The sequence below is a fragment of the Anser anser genome (assembly GCF_964211835.1).
Source record: "Anser anser genome assembly, chromosome: 2".
In the NCBI taxonomy this organism is placed as follows: domain Eukaryota; kingdom Metazoa; phylum Chordata; class Aves; order Anseriformes; family Anatidae; genus Anser; species Anser anser.
This window is the reverse complement of record NC_139721.1, coordinates 11,154,921-11,178,023: the sequence shown is the minus strand read 5'-3', so window position 1 is coordinate 11,178,023 and position 23,103 is coordinate 11,154,921.

The following is a 23,103-nucleotide window of genomic DNA, read 5'->3' as shown; positions in this document are numbered from 1 at the left end:
AGAAGAGAAGAAAAAAGGAAAGGAAAGGAAAGGAAAGGAAAGGAAAGGAAAGGAAAGGAAAGGAAAGGAAAGGAAAGGAAAGGAAAGGAAAGGAAAGAAAAGGAAAGGAAAGAAAAGAAAAGGAAAGAAAAGGAAAGAAAAGAAAGGAAAAAAGAAAGAAAGAAAAGAAAAGAAAAGAAAAGAAAAGAAAAGAAAAGAAAAGAAAAGAAAAGAAAAGAAAAGAAAAGAAAAGAAAAGAAAAGAAAAGAAAAGAAAAGAAAAGAAAAGAAAAGAAAAGAAAAGAAAGGAAAGGAAAGGAAAGGAAAGGAAAGGAAAGGAAAGGAAAGGAAAGGAAAGGAAAGGAAAGGAAAGGAAAGGAAAGGAAAAGAAAAGAAAAGAAAAGAAAAGAAAAGAAAAGAAAAGAAAAGAAAAGAAAAGAAAAGAAAAGAAAAGAAAAGAAAAGAAAAGAAAAGAAAAGAAAAGAAAAGAAAAGAAAAGAAAAGAAAAGAAAAGAAAAGAAAAGAAAAAGAGAGAAGAGAAGAGAAGAGAAGAGAAGAGAAGAGAAGAGAAGAGAAGAGAAGAGAAGAGAAAAGAAAAGAAAAGAAAAGAAAAGAAAAGAAAAGAAAAGAAAAGAAAAGAAAAGAAAAGAAAAGAAAAGAAAAGAAAAGAAAAGAAAAGAAAAGAAAAGAAAAGAAATGAAAAGAAAAGAAGAAAAGAAAAGAAGAAAAGAAAAGAAAAGAAAAGAAAAGAAAAGAAAAGAAAAGAAAAGAAAAGAAAAGAAAAGAAAAGAAAAGAAAAGAAAAGAAAAGAAAAGAAAAGAAAAGAAAAGAAAAGAAAAGAAAAGAAAAGAAAAGAAAAGAAAAGAAAAGAAAAGAAAAGAAAAGAAAAGAAAAGAAAAGAAAAGAAAAGAAAAGAAAAGAAAAGAAAAGAAAAGAAAAGAATCCCTGCTTTCTGTCTCTTCTCCGTGCTGGAGTTTTCTGCAGCCTTGGCCAGATCATGGCATCACAAATTGTTACTTGGCATTTGTCACAACCAGGGTGATGAGGAACCTCGGCCAGGGGAAGAGAGACGTGAGGTGGTGGTTGTAGGTGTGTGGGGGGCTCATCCTCCCTCCTCAGAAAAGGTTGCTACCACCGCCTCTGAGCTGGATGCCAATGGGCTCCTTGTGTAGCTGCCGACTAACACAGGAGGGATAGCAAGAAAAGGATATGATAATGATGGGGAAAAGGAGCTTCTTAAATTCAGAAAAGTGAGTCTCCCCACAGGTCATGAAAATATTGACGGACAGTTTGTTTCCCATTCAGCTACACTAGTTCTTATTAATGGGATAGATAAGCTGATGAAACTGGCCTTGCTTATATGAGCAGGGAGTAACGTCAACTGCTGTGCTCCACACACAATTTGGGCACAAACATTCTGTTTTTTAGACTCTTCTGTAGCACATTCAAAAGTATAAAGAAAGTGACATCAGCTATATGGGAAATTGGACAGGAATAGATGGGCTGGCACCAGCAGAGCTCAGGAGATGGAGCTCAGCCTGGCGGCACTTCTCCGGGAGCCTCCAGAATCGCAGCAGGACATGGCTTTGAGGCAGTGTCAGCAAAAGGGAGATTACGTCCCTCAGAAATAATTGCTGTTTGTTTAATAGCTTCCAAGTGAATTTCAGATTCAGCCCCGTGCTATTATTAAACATGAAATAGGTGGTAATGCAAAGGAAGGAGGAAGCAGCTATACGCACAGTTACTGTGCCAGAATTTTCTAACCTTTTGAAAACTTTTACGCTAGATGTCTAAAGTTGGCAGTGTCCAGGAGAGAAAAGGAAGAAGGGTGCAGAGATAAAAGGATGCTTACATTGGCATAGGTTCTTCTATCAGCATTGGCAGGGTCTAAAGTATTACTCTACAGAAGAAATAAAAATCAAAGAGTGAGGGAAACATTTGAGAGAAAAGAAACTTAGCTACCAGTTCCTCCCCCCTTCCTGTCCTTAGAGGATTTTGATTAGGCTGCTGCCTGACAAGCCTGAAGGAAGGACTTCTGTTGTTCATCTCAGCCTTATGGACTTGTGCCAGGTTCCTGGTCACATTTATACTGACTTGTCCCTAGCAGGATAGAAAAAAATGTCCTATTTTTAGCAAACGCAAAGATCTAGCATATGGCCTGCAGTCTATCATCCTGAGTCCTAAATGCCACACAGAATAAAAGGAGCAGGGTTATTCAGGATCACTGCCTGGATGGGAAGACCTCCAAGGACAATCACAGCAGTGTCAGTGTTTCAAGGGGTGATGTTCTTTCTTCCGAGTCTGTGCATCATCTTGCCTAATGACAGTAAAATTTTTCACATGAAGCAAAAGTCATGGCCCTCACTACTTTTGGTCAGGTTTCAAGACTTAGAGCATTTGTAACAGTGGCTGAGGTTTTCCAGAAGGGTGGCTCTGTCTCCTCTGATAATGGCTCTTTATGGCCATAACTTCCAAAAAGCAGGCTATGCAGTATGTACACTTCTTTTAAAAATCTGGTCACTTATGTGGTACCTGATTGTGAATTCTTTGGCCAACCAGCCAAGGATATGAGGTGTTCTAAGAAAACTAGTGATATAGACCATAAAATGATCTGTCTTTTAAAATATTTTAGCTATAATCACCCTTGTAATTCTCCCATTCTCTAGTATTTCTTGAAAGTGTTACCCAGAAAACAAGAGCAATGCAAATCCATGGGCAGCAAAATTGAAGTATTGTCATGCTGAAGCCTATGGAAAAATATATTTTGATCTAATTGCATAGTTGCATGGATCTAGCAAGGCATATTCATGATATGGATGCTAGGTAAGGCCTGTAGATGGCATTGCTGTGGCCTGTTCATACGCTAAAGGGTGATGCGTAGTTATACTGAAATATCAATTCCAGACATAGATGATTTCTACATTGACTTGATTTTTTTTTCCTAGTAGACTCATTTGTCCATGATTCATCACCTCAGAATGTTTGTATATGACACTAGACCAGTCGATTCTGAGTGTATCATTGTCTGTAGACTTTAGATGGTATCTGTTTATGACAAAATGTCTGTCATGTAGATGCAGCCTTCAGCTTGGTTATTTGAGGGCCTCTTTTCTAGATGTTTGGGAGATGCTGACACATCTCAGGCCACACTGCCTTAAAATTCTCTTACTGCTAAAACAGATACTATATGAAATTTTCTCTAGAAGTGTCAGCTGATTATGAAGATAGTCTGTGATGATTGGTTTGGGTTGAAATATCTTCAGTACAAAGCTCTTAATACTTTCAGTGCAATGGTTAGATGCACATGTGATAAATATCTTGCCATACCAGCCCTTCAACCTTATTTTGGAGGCATCTTGAAGCAAAAATTTCCCAAGCATTGCCTAGTTTGGAGATAATTATTATGATAAATACATATTCATAAATATTTGTTAGGAATTTCTGTATTCCTAAGAGAAAGGTGACATATGAAGCAGAATGTTGTTCTTATTTTAATCTTTTCTTTCTTTCTTTCCAGCATGTCCTCTTCTTCCCATGTTAGGGAAAGTAACATCTATATTTCTTCACAATAGGTGGCTTTACAAATCTCTTTCAACTGCATACTATGACATTCCCTAGCTTTTGGGTAGGATGAGTTCAATCTTGATAAAAATAACATAAAAATTCACTTTTCCACAAGCTATGAAATGACTTTTTTTTTTTTTTTTTAAGCTAGCTCTCACAGTGCCCAAGTTTCCCTAAAAAAAAAAAAAGTTTGGTTTTTATTTTTGCTTTCATTAGAGGTGAATTATTTCTTTCTTTGCAGGCTCTGGTAACTTTTCTGTTTACTTCTTAATTTTGTTCATGGACATATGCAATCCTGTTCTGTCTACAGCTTTCCTGAGCAAACCTCACACAAAATAATTTGACTGCTTTTAGTCAGTGCTCCCTGCTAGGCTCTATTCTCCACCCATTCTGAAAGGTTTCTGCCTCACCTGTAGTAGTAATGTCCTGACCAAATTCCTACAACTACATGTCAAAATAACCCCAGAGCAATTTTTACTGATTGCAACATGCTGAGTTAGAATTTTATGGTGATTCAGGAGCTGTTATTAAAGCAAATATGTCATGTCTGCGGCATAGATCAAGTGAAGGTCTGAGGCTGGGAAACTTAAAATCTCCCAGAATGAGCCATCCCCAGTTTTAAGTCAGATCTCTGCTTACACAGTGCTTACGTTTGCACTGACAGTAAATCTGCTGTCTGTAAATACTGTATGTACTGCTCTGGCTGTATGCACTACAAATCCTGTACAGCTTCGGTTGACCTCAGCAGCTGTCTGGCCCCTGGGAAGTTCTGCTGAACTGTGGGGTTTGCTTTTAAGTCTTCCCACTGGCTTGTCCGTGTCTATGATGTATTCAGAATATACTTGAAAACTGTGGGATGTGAGCAGTTGCCATCAGCAAACACCAACCCTGCCTATCCCACTCCTGATTTTCTTCCCTTCTGCTCCTGACTTCTGCCTGTTGCCAACACTTAGAAACAGGCTCAACAGAAGGTACAAGATCAGCGCTGTGAAGGACCCAGTCCAGTGGAGACTGTTGCAATGTATGGTATAACATGGTATAGATGAGAGAAGAGCAGCTTAAAAATTTTTACTTTTTTTTTTTTTTTTTTTTTTTTTTTTTTGTGGGCAGTTCTCAAAGTTGTTTCAAAACAGGTAGACCTGTTTCAAATCAGAAAAATACGGTATGTCTTAGAGGTAGAGACACTCCTAAGTACCCGAGTTGATCTCAAGTGAGATGCATCTAAATACAACATGGATCCAATCAAAGCACCTCATGGTGATCACATCTGCTCTGAGATTTGTTATTAAGGCCCCTTTTAATATGAAGCATTTTCAAACTTCTCTCTTGCAAACTCTACTCTCATTCTCAGTTCCCCCACTGCCCTGATGTTGCCTTTCAGCAACAGCAAATGCTATTTTCTTCCTTCTTTTGTCTGACTCTTCAGCAAACTCTCATTATCTCTCCTTGCTTTCCACAGATCTTGAAAGGCAACTGGGTGGCATGTAGTTATTGTAGATACCCATCATGGGGCCCATCAGTTCTGCCAGCTATTCCCATGCCTCTTTGATGTTGTTGAAGTCTAATTCCTTGTGCAATGGGGGCTCTGCACCCCAGAGCACATTGTGCATCCCAGAGAGAACAAACCCTGATTGTGCTGCCAGTCAAAGCACAGCGGAGATGCTGCTGGGGCTGATAATGGGAGCTACAAAAGTAGCGGAGATCACAGGCTAAGGAGAAGAGGGAGGGAAAGACAGACAAACCGTATTGGAGTTCAGTGGTTGAGAAGAATAGCCAGGCTCAATTGGAGAGTGGTGGAAAAGAAAAGGAGTTTCCATAGTGGTAGTGGAAAAGAAAAGGAATGGCGTTTTATCAATTCAATAAAGGGCTGGGATTTTTCTTTGAGCGTTGACAGACCTTCTGTTTTTTGAACTGGTTCATTGGCTTCTAGCCCAACATTTATGCTCCAAGGCAAACTACTGCTTGCAGTGCTTTTGAGGGAGAGGGAGCATGTTAAAAATATTGACTTTTTAACATTATCAGGTGACTTCAGTATTGGTAAAAATTAAATATTTGTAATTTTCTTTTTTTTTTCTTTTTTTTTCTTTTTTCTTTTTTCTTTTTTTCCTTCTTCTTCATCCCTTTCCCTTTTAAGGGGAACCAGCTGCATTTAGTTAGCTGAAATCAAAAACTTTTTTCCTGTTTTAGAAAATGTTTCCAGCTGGGGTAGGACCTTTGAAGAGAGGCAGGGCCATGAGCCTATCCAGGGACAGACTGGAATAAGGAATTATGAAGAAGTTACTGATGAGCTGAAAGACATATTTAGAAACAAATGAGATGAGAAATTCTTTGAAAGATGATTTTAAAACATAATTTCCGTGGGCTTTTCCTAGTTTTTTTGTTTGATTGTTTTTTTTATTTTTTATTTTCTGTGCTACGTATCCATTACACAGTGTGTTTCTGCGTAACTGTATTCAATTAACTAGGTGTAATGTGAATAGTTATGTTGACTTACAGGTCCATTCAATTTATCCAATAACAAAGATATGACAACATACACTGTATTTCATAATTAATAGAAGCCTGAGTGGTGAAACTAGGCCTCAGATTTAAACCTCTGCATTTTTGAGTTAACAAGATTTGAGATTCTCTTCTTCTCAGCATTTAATAAGATTGAGAATGTAGCAGTGAGCTACAATTGTGAACAAATAAAGAGGGAGGGAAAAGATGAGTAGTGGCCCTCTTCAATGAAGTATAACAGATTTGTTTCACTAAAATGATAAAATGAGACAAATTTTGAAAGGCAGGTGAGAAAGAGTTGGAGGGAGTAACAAATTTAAAAAAAAAAAAAAAGGTCCTTTGGAGATCCTGGTTTTATTTTCAATTCTTTTCTTAGCTGATCCATGACCATCTAGAAAACATTCCACACATCTCACACATCTGTGCCCCTGCACTTTTAACTCCTTGGTATCCTTAGTCTGTCTACCCCTTACATCTGAATATATTAAGGGAAGATACTAATGTTGTTAGGGATCTCTAATAACTAAATGTGGTATAGATGTTAATAGGATGAATAACCAGCTGTGTTCCAATTCTTACTTGATATTACGTGCTATATTCCTTTTCCTTCCTCCATGGTTTTTTCTTTGAAATATCATGTTGTCTTTGTTCTTCAGGCTCATTTCATCTCTGTGTTTGAAAATCACCTGGCACTGTTAAAGGGATGTGACAATATGAATAATAAATTCTAGATATGAAAGAGCATGCTGAACAAATGCATGTACATTTTCTTTCTTTGCATATACTTTCTTTATGGTATGTACTTCAGACTGATCAAATATTATAACAGAATTTGTTGGATAACTTATCCTATAAAAAGAAAAGATATTCATATATGGAATATTATTCCTTAATCTCATTCACTCACGTTTCAAACTATATTTGAACTACACTATGAATGTTGGCATTGGATTTTCTAGCTTTTGCTAGATGATTAATCAGGTCAAAATCTCTTTATTGCAACTAAGTTGTGCTGAAATGATCTTTAATGCCATGACAGAATTTGTTTGTGACATAAATATATGCATCTGCATTTTCATAGAGCATTTCAGTTCTGCCATCTGGCATGTCCTTCAAAAGAAAATTAACTCTGCTTAGTCCTTAAAATGTTGAGCTGTGCTTACCATGGCCCTGTTCAACATTAAACAGATTGGCAGTTGGACTCCTTGAGACCACAGCTCCCTTTAAAATGAGCATAATTCAACCACTTTGAAACAACTCTGTTGGGACCTCTGCCACTTCTCTGTTGTCCCCCAGAGTGGTCTCTTTATTATAAGGTTCTTACCAGATGTTTCTTGTTCTAAAAAGTGATATATTGAACTAGAAGTGGCAAGTTCATCTTTAAATAAAAATAATAATAAAAAAAATAAAAGCATCCACCAGTCCTCCAGTGCTCAGTCTTGGGCCAGTTTAATGTTTGAGTGCTAGAGTGTTTATTTGACTCCAACATGAAAAAGTAAATTATGTTGTGCATTACTTCAACATGGATTTGTGTTTTGTTCTATTTCCAGGCACTGTTCTTTCTATCCCTTTCAATGCTAGACTGAAAATCTTTCTGAAATGTATTTACATCCATGCATACAGGATGAAGGATATCTCCTCATTCCAACTATTTAACCATAACCATAAAAGAACCCATAGTACCTTTTGTTAGCACGAGATTGCCAGCTGCCATGCCCTAAGCAGGATGCATCAGAGTTAGTTACATTGTCTTTACCCAAAATTGTCCATAAAGCTTCTAATTTTTTTTTTCTGTATTTCTCCTAAAATCTTATTGTGTTGTGACAGCATCGTTTTCACGCTCCAGTCAAAATGTTCTTTAATGATGTGAGTTATCTCCCACATATGCAGCTGTTAAGAAGGCACTTAGAAGCCTTATGGGAAGAAAACGTACATAATGTCACATATACAAATGTGATTCCTGAGTGAAATTATCACAGAACAAGGACAATAGGCAGCTATTTTCTTATTATAGTCTGTCTCAATCGGGTTAATATTTCCCTATTTGCATTATCACTGTATTTGAGCCTTATTGTGGCAGGCAAGCTTGATATAAACTCTGTTCTGATCACAGTGTCTGTAGAACCTAAAAAAATTATTAACTGCTAGAGGGACTTAAAGTTTGGATTTGGTCTTTTCTTCATCTCTTTTGTAATAATATTCTATCGTTTTTGACCCAAATATTGTTTGTATTGAAAGATGAACTTTGTATGCTGAGAAGGGAAACTGTAAGTTGTTTTTCTTCCTTTCCTGTAGTTGCAGACAGCAATTTCTTTCTTTCCCCCAGGTGAGAGACAGTGTTGTGCACCTGAATCCAGAGCAAAGTCCTGTCCTGGAAAGGACTTGATCTCATAAAAAGGGATTACTCACACGGAGCTCAGCTGACATCAGTCTGACAATTCACACAGTACCATCTTTCAGTGTCTCAGAAAAAAAGTGTTTTCCAACCCATGAAGTGGCTTCTCCTACCTGTAGCTCCTGGGAGAAAAATAAGATCAATGAGAGAAAGACTTCAAATGAAGGAAGAAAACACTCTGAGTTACTGTATGAGTTCTGAGGAGAAAATACAGTCATAGGAAAAATTACTTCCAGCTTCTCTTTCTCAAAATTTTCTGAATTTTGGTGAGCAAGAACATAGGAAACAAAAACTGCAGTTGAAGCAAGAGCTATTGGTACAAAAACCATGAGCATATCAAACTTGCACGCAGTACTTTCCCTTCTGATTCTAAGGGATTCAATCTGGTTTGAGCTTTTTCCAATGGGACTTTTCAGTGTCATAGCATGTTTTGAACTTGTTATGCCTCCCATGTGAAACCAGAACTCCTACCCTTTTGTTCCTCTTGTCTCCCAAATGTCTTTCTCCAAATAGCAATCACACAGTTTGGCTGTTAGTGGCTGCCTTTCTTTGGCTCCTGAAATTTGGTTAAGTCTTTCACCTTTTTCTCCTTTAGCCAGTGGGACACACTGTTCCATCCTGACAATCTCCTGTAATTAACTGAGTTCAGGAAATTGTTTTGGTAAAGAAAATTATTGTTGTTGTTATTGGTAGTGGTGTGTTTTTTGTTTGTTTGTTTTGTTTTTTTTTTTGTTTTTACTGACTTTTTTCTTTTTTTTTTTTTAATCAGCATCACCTTTGTTTGAAGATTTACAGTTTTGTTTAGCAATACATTGCAATGCCTTTTAACTGTGATTCAGAAGTCATTTGAGGACATGCCTACAGCTCTGTGACCTCACAGATTTCATATGACCAGGCTCATCAGTTATGCTTATTCATATGAATAAGTGATTGCAGGTCTGTGTGTCTATTATTAGGTCTCTGTTGAAGGATTCAGCTAAAGGGGTGTTTCAGGCTAATATAACTTGAGTAACTTTGACTAGCCAGCCTTTTCATTTTATTTTCCTCTTTCTACTAAAGGTTAAGCTAGATATTAAAGAAAGATTGAAAGAATATATATATATATATGTATATACATAAAAGTGGAAATTTAGCCAGCCAGAAAGATAAACTGGTATATTTTTAATAAATTGTAATTCTTTGTTATATGAGGTATAATATTGACCCTGAATATGAAATACGGTAGCCTAAACTGAGCCATTTAAAGCATAAGCCCAGTTATCATTCAGACATTTAGCCATCTTATTACGTTGCAGCCATTTTTCTTTTGTCATAATTCAGCAGAAAATTCTATTTGCAATAGAAAATTAATTTTCTTAATTTTGGCCTGCAACAGACATTCTAATGATTTGTTGTCAACATAAATTATCAAGAGGTGTTACGTTATGCAAAAATTATTTAACATGTAATCATATTTTACAGAAAATGCAGCATCTTCTCATATCCATTACCTCCATGTCCCTCTAAGGGACTTTCATTTGTTTTATATATAGTGGCAGATGAAGACACTCGTTATTTTACTTTTAGATACATCTATTCTTGCCTATTAACTCTTTGAATGAAATCCTAATGTATTTATTTATTTATTTATCCATTTCATTATGCCTTGCCAGATCATGCCAGATTCTAACCACATTTAGATCTCACAGAAATCAGAATGTATTTAAGGATTTAATCTACTGACATTTTTATTTGGCAGACTATTTCCATTGCTTTTCACTGGTAGATAATCTCTTAATAAAATATAATCCAAATATAATTAATGATTAAAGAAGCTGTCATTTGAAAGGCAAAAACTTTTAGTCCTAAGAAAAGCAACTATGCCAGCAATTCAGCAAAGTATTTGTGTAAGTATTTAAGTATGAGATAGATAGCCAGGAATGCAGCGGAGCCCTCTTTAGTGATGGGTTTTAAGACTAATGGTTGAATAAACATGTGGGAATGATGATATGAAAGAATCTGAAAGGCAGGGGGCTTATCTAGATGATCATTTTGTCCATCTAACATTCTTTGCAGTCTAGGTTTCTGTGTGAATAAACTCACATGCAGAAGAAAGAGCTAGCCACTATCTCAGAGTATGTGAATAAATCTGACTCAGGAAGGCAAACTGAAAGAATTTTGCAATCCTATAACTGATGTGATACACCTGGTATTGAATATGATCAAAAAAGAAGGAAATATCTGAAAATATTAGTCAAGGAAGAGACAGCAAAGGATATTGTGTAAATCTTGCATTCAGTTTATATTAACAAAAAAGGGAGAGGGAGTATGTTTTAACCTTAGGCTGCAGATGGACCAGGATGAGCAGTGTGTTTATTTGTGCAGTAAAGCCTGAAAAGCGCCAAGTGGCAGGAAGAAGAATGAGTGAAAAGTTATTGTCAAAAAAGGTTATAAAATACATGGCTTCTAACTTAATTGTCAAATAATAGAAAGCTTTAATAATAATTGATTCTTCTTTGTTATAGGTGTTATCCTGACATAAGAGGAAGATACAGTCCCTGAGCCAAGGAGCCATCTGCAAAATAGTTTGCACCACAATGGAATATTCATGGATCATGATAACATACAGTTCTGTTTGCTAATTTTTGTACTGAAAGCAGTAAAGCTATTTAAAAACAAAATTCACAGCTGATGAGTTTCAATCCTTAATTCAGTTTCTTTTAATTAAAAGCTCAATAGACAAAAGCCTACAGTAAGTTTATCTTCTGGACTAACGGAGCACAACATTTCATTTGTTAGAAGTAATTCAGAGGACTGAAAAATAACAATAATAATTAAAAATTAAAAAGTTAAAAAATGAAACAAGTTTTCTTGAAGGTTTTGCGGCATTCAGATGCCAAAATGGTGAAACATTTTATATGTTATCCTTAGAGCTTGAACCAAATCCCTAATTAGTGCTTAAACCTGTATCAATTCTGTCTTCATGACTTGTACCTCCTTTTGCATTGGCTGCACTGATCATGAGAAACTGAGAGGAATAAATCGCTGTGTCTTCTCCACCACTGAAGAATATCAACCCAGCTATGCACAATCTTGATTCCGTGAAAATACAGGGCAGTGAAGCATTTCTAATCCCCCACGCAGAGGGCACTTTACTCAATATTACTGTTCTTGCTGTTGCACAGTAGGTGAGTTAGACTTTGGACCCAGTGGCCTGGGCCTGTTGAAGACCCATTTCTATCTCAACTGTTTTTCTTTTGCTGACTTTATGGTTCAACTCTTTTTTTTTTTTCTTTTTTTTTTTTTTTTTTTTGTCAGAAACATTACATTCCTCTTAGTTAACACCAGCAGGCTTCCCATGTAATTGCACGGGTTTGACAAACCTCTCCAAGTTTGTCCTCTCCTCTCTTTTATACTATTTGCATAATGATAAGAAGCCCACATCAAGGACAAAAGCACAAATCTGTCAATGACTGTGCAGAGTACTAAAACAAAAATTAATCCAATGCTTAGGTGAAAAATTAGAGATGTCAGGCAGAGTCAGGCTGAGGTTTGCAAGGAATCTGAGACATTTTTGATTAATGGAGTACTTGTCTAACTAGATGCTATGCTTAATATTTGCTGTCTTCATCACACATAATTCCCTTCCTCCTTCAAGTTCCTAATAGTGATACTATTCTGTTGTGTTATAAAGTTAAAAATAAGGTATTATATATATACAGATCCATAGCATTATAAAATTTTATTTAACTTTTATTCTCTCTCTGTTTATAATTATGACTCTTTCTAGCCTGGAGAATCCTTTACAAAATGACAGGAGATTTCAGAAAGTTCACAAGGAACACAGTATGGCAATTTTCATTGTAAAATCAAATGTTCCACAAGCTTCTTTCAAGCCTCTTGAACTATTTTCATAACATCTTGGTGATTTGTGCTAAAATCAGCGCTCATATTTGTTGTGGTTTAACCCGGCAGGCAGCTAAGCACCATACAGCCTTTTCACTCCCACTCCCTCCCCCCATGGTGGGTAGGGGAAAGAATGGGGAAAAAAAGTAAAAGTTTGTGGGTTGAGATAAAGACAGTTTAATTGGACCAAAAAGAAAAAGAAATAACAGTAATAATGATAATAGTAATAATATATATAAAGCAAGTGATGCACAGTGCAATTGCTCACCACCTTCTGACCAATGCCCAGACCGTCCCTGAGCACTGGTCCCCTCCACCCCGGCCACCCCCCCGAAATTAATTGTTCAGCTTGATGCCATACAGTATGGAACATCCCTTTGGTCAGTCTGGGCCACCTGTCCCCGCTCCTCGTGTACCCCCAGCCTCCTCATTGTCAGGGCAGCATGAGAAGCTGAAAAATCCTTGACTGAGTGTAAACACTGCTCTGCAACAATTAAAACGTCAGAGTGTTATCAACATTATTCTCACCCTAAATCAAAAACACAGCACCATACCAGCTACTAGGAGGGAAATTAACTCTATCCTAGCTGAAAACAGGACAATATTCAAAAGGCATACAAAAATTTTGCTTTCATTTAGAGGTCAGACACTTAAGTATATGCAAGTATCCATTAAACCCCCGGATCTCAAAAAACTAAAAACAAAACAAACAAACAAAAAAACCCTGCAAACTTCACAAAACCAACTGTTCAGGTTTCCAGCCGTTAGATGCTTGAAAATATTTATATCTGGACATTTTCCCTACCTATGATTTTTCTGTAAATCACTATGGACAGGCGGAAATGGGGCCAGAAGTAGATGGATGCACTATGGCATTGTATATCAAACTCTTCTTCGTGGAGCCTGCCAATTTTGTCAGAATTTCAGTATTAATGGGAACACGAGAGCAGGAGGTAACCAGTAGGGAGGGGTTGTCTTAAACTCATTTCTTTCCACCTCAAAGAAAGAGCTACTTGTGAAAGGCTCATATTGTGCCTCCTACACAAAAGGTGAGAATATTTCTGTCTGCTGCCATGCTAACTGTGGGGACCTGACCAGCAGGAACATAAAGGCAGGTCTAGATGACCACTACCTTGTCATCAGAATTGCATAAAATTTGTTTCAAATATGAGCAGTTGCAACATGTACCCTTTATACAAAACTACCCCTGGAAGTGGGCACAAACATGAAGAAGCACTTATTTGTTGTTCAAGTGACAGAGCACTGGCACAGGTTGCCTGGAGAGGTTGTGGTTTCCCTTCTTGGAGATCTCCAATATCTGCTTCGACATGGTCCTGAGCAACCAGCTGTAGGTGTCCCTGCTGTAGGTGTCTCTGTATGTGTCTGGGGTGTTGGGACCTCCAGAGGTCCCTTCCAGCCTCAACCTTTCTGGGATTCTGTGTGATTCTCCTCTGGGAAGGCCCCAGGATCACACAGGTTTTAACATATGGTCCAGGACCTCTCTTCTAGAGGAAGAATTCTGGTTTGGTCACTTTGCAGGCTGCTTACATAGCCAGAGGAAGGGGGATTCATGATATGACAGTGCTGCATCCGTAATTCTTATGGTAGATTCTGAGACTTCCTGGTGTATCAGTAGAAATAGGATGTCTGTTTATGGATTTTTCTTAAAAAAAAATAAAAATCGGGATGATACAAACAGTTCACAAACATTTTTATTTAGGGACTATAATAGGGTAGGGAGTAGAAGATGAAGAATTGAGGAGTGTGGGGTAAGTACATTCACACAAAGCACTCCCAGGAAACTTTGTTGGCCTAAGCAAAACCTATTTTTTCCCTTTCATCACAAGGCAAAATTGCACTGATGCATTACTATCAAGGGAGAGGAAATAATTCTCAGCTGAACACCTCTTTTTTGCCTTACAGAATGCATGGAGAAATCTCATTTTATTCATTCTGGGAAAGTAACCGGTAAAGTTTGAAGACAGTTCATCCTTTTTCCTTTTTATGGGCCAATCACAAAGAACTCACTGTAAGCATTTGTACCACTCAGATTACAGCTGAGCTGGTTAATGACAGACACTGTGCACCCATGATATGCAGTGACCCCAAAGACACAGTGAGTGCTGTGTCTTCTCTTCTTGGGTGAAAACAGCCCAAATAATTAGAGAAAGGTTTGGCATAAACCTCTTCAGAGAGAAGAGGGAACAGATAATTAAGATTGGCTTTCTAAAGTGAGATATGGTTTGGGGCAGGCAACCACTGAAAATGTACAGGTTGTAAATAGGGTTTTCTGTCCTCCTGGTGGAAGGCAAGAACCCTGCAGTGGAGCTGAGGAGGACCTGTGTTGCATTTCAGACCCTGAAATGGTTCTGTTCAGGATCTTCTTCTTCTACACTATCACCCGGTGATAATTTAGTATCCCTCAGCAGACCTTTCTCCTTGCTGCCTGAGGAGTCATTGGTACTTGTCTTGTTAATTATTTTCCTATCTTTAAAAAGCAAAGGGAGAGAAAATGCCCTCAAAACCAAACTGAGCTGATGCTGGAGGAAGTATCTTATCCACTGCAGACACATTTGCTGGGATGTTTATTTGAGCACTCTCTGTCCCTCCATCCTTTCATGCCTGACAGGCTTATGAAGCCAGTTGGGTATGACTCTTTCTGTGGCTTGATTGCCACAGTAGCTTTTCAGGTAATGCTGCCTCTCTCTGAGTTCCGAAGGATGAAAATGCTAATTACTCATTCAGAATGTAAACAACCTGTTTTCGTTTTATTCATTGCAAATTTGCCACCCAAACATTCTATTTCAGTTGTCTCTTAGTAAGTGTTTTATTCTGGCATGGGAAATAATTGGTAGGCTGGCAGAGCTGAAGATGACTCACAAGAACCAAGAATTGTTTTCCTTTTTTTTTTTTTATTTATTTTTTTTCTTTTTTCCCAATATAAACATTTTTACCCTTTTGAGAAATCTGCTTACTGGGAGCACCTCCCCAGTTGCTCAGTCAGTACTGAAGGTGGATACAATACACACCACATTATAGATAATAAAAAAGCCTGTGACATTTCATCTACTTATTTTAGAGTCTGTGATGTAAAACTTGCTGATGACATCCAAGGTGTCTTGCAGTGATAAGGCGATACTGTTTGCTCATATTTTGAAGGAAAAATTTGCTGTTTTCAATTTAAATATTTACAGGGAGTACATTCATCAGGACAGCTGCTTTCTATAGAGAAGCACAGCTGGAACTATGTGCTTGCATGTTGGGTAATTTATTTCACATTTTACAGACCATAATTTGGGAATGGAATGCTAATTTCAGTCTTAGTTTTCAGGGGCTTTCAGGGAGAAGCTTGCAGAATGCACGGTGTCCTTGACCAGCAGCATTACTTTGTTAGCAAGCAAATCACTTAGGCAGAAATGTTGTTTTAAGATTTCAGGCTGACGGGAAGGGGATTTTTATCCCTCAAAGTTTCTTTGAAAGCAAGATAACTCAAGCCACCTCAACATCTTCTCCTCAAAGAATGAAGTTAAATCTTTGTTCCAGACTATATCTTCCAATGTTAACCGGTGAGGTCAGAGAGAAAGAGTGGGTTAATTGGTTGACTTTACTGCTAATTAGAAAAGTATTTCTGTGCTTTAAATGAACAGAGACTCCTCAGCAAACCATGTCTATTTCTGCAGACCTTGGATTATCCTGAAAGGACGGAGGTCTTTCCACTACTTTTGTCTGCAGACCTGAGCCAGGAACCCTGATAAAATGTCCGGCCTCAGAAGCTCTGTGGTGCTTCTTGCAGATTTCTGAGGTGCTACTGAAAAGTTAGGATGGCTTTTTAACCAGATGGACACATGCCAGATGTTGATCCTAAACTGTACAGTGAAGAATGGAAGTGCTGGAGCTGTGGCCTTGGTGGTGTCTCTCTCCAGTCCATCTACTCCAGCCTAAAGACATGAGTAGGGACAGATGCATCCTAGATTTAAATACATGGACCCTTGGAAGGGCACTGCCAGAGGGATCATCATTTTCTTGGGCAGAGGGTGGTGTTGTAAGGAGAAAGAGAGCCTAAGAAAAGTGGGAAACAGTTCCCTCCATCACAGACTCCTTTCTGAGGAAAAATATAAATGAGGCTAACACAGGTACAGCCCCAAAGTGTGACCTAGATGTTAATAATTAGAAAAAGGTTAAAGGAGAAATTAAAATAGAGAGCCAGTTTGCTGAATAGGTACAAAAATCATGGGGAATAAACAGGAGACACTGGGGCCTTAATCATAATTTACTGAAATGAATTGGCAAACCAGAGAGCTGGAGGAGGCAACTGCAAATAACTGGAAGCATAACAGCATCTGCAGATGGTTGGTGCCTTTTTCTGTAGTGGGTTTGCCATTTCTAACATATTGCAAGCTTAAAATTCCCCCCCTCCAACCAACTGGTATCCTTTCACCAAACCAGGTGCTCTAGGAAGGCTTGGAACAGGGGAATGCTTCTCGGGCTTTAATCTCAGAAACAGCAATGATAACACAGTACCTCACAGACCAGACTCTGAGTACTAGCATGTGCAATGCAGAACCACCACGTCTTGAGCCCACTCAAATAAGAAGATAACCCTAGCAGTCTGTTTTATATATTTGCAATTTTCCCTCTTCAGAAAGAAATTTGTACCTTCCTTTGTCAGGTTTTATGGAAATTAAATATATATCAGTGTTGATATTTCAATTACCTTCATTAGATTTCAGAGTGAACAGGCTCCTGAGGTGAAGGAAAGCAACTCAGACATCACAGAGTGGTTGTCTTCCCCAGTCAGAAACTCAGATTGACCAGGTTGTAGAGCTTACATTTGCTTTGCATTTAGAAAATAACCTTTTCAACTACAAATATTAAGGAATGATATGCACATTTTAGAGCACTGATTTTAAGCCCCTAAATCTGAAAAAAGTGTCTAAGCATTTAAAGTTCATACTGTTCCCAACCATTCCTGTTAAATTAGAAGCCACTTCTAATTTAATTAATTAATATGCCCTTTGTAACATGTAAATTCTGGAGTACCAAATAGTGCCAGAGAAAACCATTATATTATTTCTCCCAGTGGGATTCAGTCTTGTTTTAGCAAGTCTATTAACCGTGAGTCAGCTCATGTCTTTAAAAACCTGGGAGTGGTATACAAGGAGGCAGGCACTGTTTGCGAACTAACTTCTTGAGCTAGCCTGTTAATGCTGCAGTTCATGCACATTCAACATCAGCCTGGAATTTAGGAATAAAAAATGCACTTATGTAAACTTGAGGAAATGAGTGCTAGTTTTTGGCATCCCAGAACAGATAGCAGAAGAGTAATGTTAATGGAGAAGCGAGTGTTCTTTAAGATAACTGATAAAAAATATTTATTGAAAGCATATGCTCTTATCTTCCTTACTCTCATCCTTGAAGAGGTATTTTCAATTGATTCTTAGAGAAATATTAGATGGTATCTTTGTAAAGAAAATGTTAACTACTTTTTTTTTCCATATCTAAGCAGTTTTGTAGTTGTGTTTCTTCCCTCACTCTTCATCTTTGTCATTGAGTTGACAAGTGAAACACCAATCATATGTGATTGAAATATCTATCTTTATGCCTTATTACTGTGTCCTATCAATAAAGCTTCTTTTCATGAGAGAAATCAGTCATTCCTCCGTTTTAGCTGTTTATCAGAAGCCAAGGCTTCCTTTCAGTTTGCTTGTGTGACAGCTCTGTCTGTAGCACAACATCCATCTGCAGCACACTTTTTAATCTGGCAGATTAAGAAGTTAATAAATGTCTAGTTGAAATGAAGTCCAGGGTTCTTCTTTAGAATAGTTTTCTGAACGTTTCAGCTTTATGGAACTCACTAAGTTGTCACACGATTCACATTAAACAAATCTAATGAGTTACCTCATTGTCCTTGCTTTCAATAATGCATATCTCAGATAATGGTTTTACAAAGGTTTTCAAAAACCTGCCTTTGTTTTGAGCTCCTTGGAATGAAACAACTTTCAGTGAGACAGATTCCTTACACGTTGATCATGTGAATCAAGACTGTTCTAAAATTTTTGTTCTCTTTAGAGTTTGGTCTAGATAAGGACTGGGGAGGACACTGGTTTCCTTATTAACATACCACATAGCTAGGCTGGCCTCAGTCTGTGTTTGTAGTTCAGCCAGAAAATAGAAGCTCTGTAGCGTCTTATAGGGTCAGCTGAAGGAGTTGTACAGTAACTTCAGTACAACTCTATATCTCTTCACCTAGTGGTGGTGTTTTGTCCAGCTTTTTGTTGTTGTTTTTGTTTTTGTTTTCCGAGATGCAATAAGCTTCTGAAGTCATCATTGTGATTTTAGGTCACTCAGAAGCAGATTCTTTCAAATCTGGTGTTTGTGTGTTTTTCATTTGCATGCACAATAGCTAGACAAACTATGCAATGACTTTTTTTATTGCCCAGGGCCTTCAATCCATGTGATTTTTCCCACTTGTAAATCATCCATTGTAAGAGCAGGGACAAAGCATACCCATGAAACAATTCATAACTGTTAATTTGACTCATTATTAACCTACCCCAAATCCCTCTAAAGACATTGAAAAGATTTCCAGGGATATAGGGTACATTAGATATGGACCTAAGGGTTATGCAAACTCTTTCACCTTCTTTTTACAATAAACACAGAAGACTTTCTCGTGCTAATGTTTAAACCACAGTGCTGAGGGAAGAAAGAGGGGGCAGAGAGAGTGTTTAAGATAGAAAGATTTCATTTGCAACTCCAAAGCTGTCAGCAATGTCCTGCTCTGTCATTTTAATTTTATATATGAAACTTTTCACTCAGCTCACTGAATACAATTGTACCTCACAGTGGGATTTCCCTATAGACAAATGCTTGAAAACATTCAGCTCTACATTGGCAAGGCTCCCAGGAAAATAATACCTCTGATTACTCCACAGACCCTAGGAGGAAACAGCAGAGCAATAGGCTGGACACAAGGCTGTGGCAGGGGGCGATGCCAAAAGAAAAGATCAACTGTTTAGTGACATGGTAGCATCTAAAATTAGATTCAGGAAAGGTTTCATGAGCACACAAAGTAAGCCTCTTTCTCAAGCTATCTCAGCTGCTTAGGGGAGGGCAAACCTGAGGAAAACTTTTCAAGATGGAAATCCAAGTCAGAAAAGACGTATTTATCATGAGATTAGAACATATGCAACACCAGTGGTCTAAATTTCTAACCCAAAGTGTTTCCCACTTGCATGTTACCCATGCAGGACACTCCTTTGTAACCAAAAAATTTGATCAACCAATGCAGTTGTTTTCTCTTTGAGTTACTCACAGAGGTGACAGTGTCCCCAGATGGGAAAGCAACTACCAGATGTGTGTGGCTCTTCCCTCAGTGCCTCCCTGCAATAGATCTTTAATCAGCAAAGGCAGGGATACCTTCCCATGGCGCCACATGTCCCTCAGAGGTGTAATCTGGTGAACCAATGTTACCATTTTTCTTCTTCACAGTTGGTAGAGCAAAGCCTTCGGGGTTGTAACTGGACACTTTGAGTTTGGAGTAAAGAAACTGTTGCTTTGCAGTCTGGCTTACCCATCAGTGCCTCAGGACAGCATCAGAGTTCTGACAGAAAGGGCATCTGAATTGTTGGGGCCTCCAGCACAAAGGGTGACTACTGTTCCTCAATCAGAGGAAATACCCAGTGATCACAGCAACTGCTGCTTGATTTTATGGGGTTTTGCACTGAAGCAAGGAATGTTTACTCAGCTCAGTTTGGAAAGCTTCAATAATCACCATGAGATTTAATTTCTGTGTGCATGGAAGCATAGCATGTGACGCCTGTTTTAAAAAGTGGCATTCAGAGCAAAGCCTCACTTCTCTGGGTTCTTTGTAATCAACAACACAAAACCCCCAAACAGAAGGTTTCATTTCTCCACTTTAGAAAACCACTCATGGTGTCATAAAGGAAGTAATATTGTGATGCTTATGATTTTTATCACATTCAGAAGTGGGTATCAATGCCCTTCTTTCAAACTGCAGCTTGCCTTTTTGTCACAAGCAGATCTGTAAGGTAATGCCAAAACCATGAATTCAAATACCTACAAAAGCCGCATTTTTGAATCTTCTTAGTTTGCTCCTCTTGAAATATAAGATGAATTATTTGACTGCATGATTAGACAGTTGTCAAGACTGGATATGGTATTATTCTGGCCCAGAAGCATGTACCTTCAGCTATGAAGGTCACACATCTCTGTGGTTAGCTTCTGGTAGTGTGACGTACTTGCTTGCGATTGTGCTGTTGAGTCTCCCCCACTGCGCTGCAGCCTGCCCAAATGTTATGGAAGGACCTGCATCTGCCCATCATCAGTGCTGATTCCAGCTCTCCTTGTTCTGACCACCAGATGGACTGCCTATGGGGTGACCATACCATGTAGGCTGTCTCTACTGGTGATCCTGTGCGCTTTCCTAACAGAAGCCAGAAATGAAGACATCTGCAGACTTCCAGTTTCAACAGATTTGATCTGGCTGAGTCAGGTTGTCAGATTGCGTCATGGGACTGTGATAGTTTTGATTCAATTTTATGTGCTGGATGTAAAGTCCAATCAAAATCTCATCTGACTGTGGCTTTAACCTTCAAGAGAAAAGGTTAAATTAATGACTTTCATGTTAAAACTGGCAAAGATGGTGAGCTATCTCAAGGTAAACCTTGATAGATCAGTTAATGAGCTGGTCAGGTCATGAGACTCCAGCTGAAGAATTGCCTTATTAGTACTTTGTGTTTGTTTTTAGAAGAAAGGTTTGAGTATTCTGCTCAGAATAACTCAATTTCTTAAGCAAATGCCCCTCCTAGACTATACCTGGGAAACTTCAGTCTTACAAAATTGTTGGAGAAAGTTTAAACTACTCTGCAGCTTGAACATACAAGGAAAATCCTTTTCCTCAGATCAATGATGTGTATGTATATTCACTTTCACTGGTTTCAAGTAAACCCCATATAGTTATATTGACCTGAGTAACAGATATAACTGCACAACTGAAACTAATGTTTACACACAGTATTTCACTGTTTTTAGCAGCTCTAAGTAAATAGTCATATTTTAGATAAGATAGCCCCAGCAATCATTAAGTGGGATTTAGCATCAGAAGCATGTAGTTAAGAAGTGGATGTTGCATAAAATTTTATTCAGAACATTTTTGTAAGAAAGGATTTTCTTTTTTTTTTTTCTTTTTTTTTTTTTCTTCAGAGTTTACCAGTAAGTTTTGTAGTCACTCTTACTTCAAATATTGGAAAGATTAATATCAAAAAGTTTGGAAGACCTAGCTAAATAAGCCTCCTGCTCTATTCTCCAATATGAACACTTTTATCATAGCACAAACCCCACTTTTGTATTGGTTTTGTTGCCTGTGTAAGAAAACCCCCTCAAGTTCCTGATCCTTGAGGTTAACATAGACTGCGGTTAATTATATTCTAGGGAAATCCATATTTTGTTAAAAGGGAAAAAAGATCAAGAACACAATAGATTTTTAGATCCATATTGTGTCATAGACAATAAGAAATAGGACTGATTCCCCTGAAATGTTTATATTTCCTTTTCCCATTCCCTTCCCAGTACTGTTCATGAAACCCCCTCCTGCTTGTCAAGTGGGTTCTTGGAAGAAGAAAGTCTGATGTCAGTTGTGGGATTGCCTTAATCTCCAGACTAAGTGCTAGGTGGAGGGTGGCATTTGACTGATCACAGATTTGCTGAGGTTGGCAAGGATTTCTAGTTCAGTCGATCTGCACAGAGGAAGGTCAAGTAGAACAAGTTGCCCAGGGCCATGAACTGAGATGTTTATATACAAATACCATAAAGGACACTGCCATGGACAATTCTTCAGTGTGGATGAGACAAGGCAGGGGGAGATAAGTTGCTTGAGACTTTCTTCATCTTTTTGTCTGCCAGAAGTGGTCCAAAATACATGAATCCTAACTTTTGCCTGTGTATCCTTTATTTTCTCCAGCAATTTTCCAACCAACATGGATATTAATATAAAATCACCACACCTTGTCTCCTCCACCTCTTAATGCCCTCCTGACGGATATGAGGAGGGGCAGTGTAGGCCCTCAGTGTTGCAGGGCCTAAGAATGAATGTTCTCACCTCAGGCAGAAGTGACCCATGAAGAGCTTAGCTGTGGCCTCTCTGCTGGTTACTTCATGTAGCTGCTCATAGACTTGTCATATACATCACATTCCATCTGAGGCCAACCTGCTCTTTTGCGGCTTGCGCTGTTACTGGCAGTGCTCGTGAATTCACTTGAAGACAGCCTATGCTACTGTCTTTAAATAGCCAGCAGGATGTCTAAAACCAGGCAAGGTTACAAGAGATATTAATCAGGATTGGTGCCCTCTGAGGCCATAGTCTTCTGAGTACATACTGTCTCCTCGGGAAAGCATGGTAATAAGGAAAATACCTTGTCCGTTACAAGAGGTAGCTTTTGGAGTGTGACACCAGGATGAGATCTATGGGCACCATGGTAGAAACAACTGTCCAAGACTACATGCAGCAAAAGCCTTGGAGGACTGGGTGACTGAGAATAGGTACATTTGTCATACGCTAGACCCATGTTACTGATAGAGTTTAGGGTGGTCGCTTAGATCACACACAGGAATCTATTCTCAGGAAACTACTTACTATAGCCCAGTGTTCCCCAAACTATATGTATGCATACCTATAAGCTAATATATGTCTTAATTATAAGTGTATATATACATGCATTTATGATTGGGGGACTGAGGTCTTACATAAAAAGGGAATATATT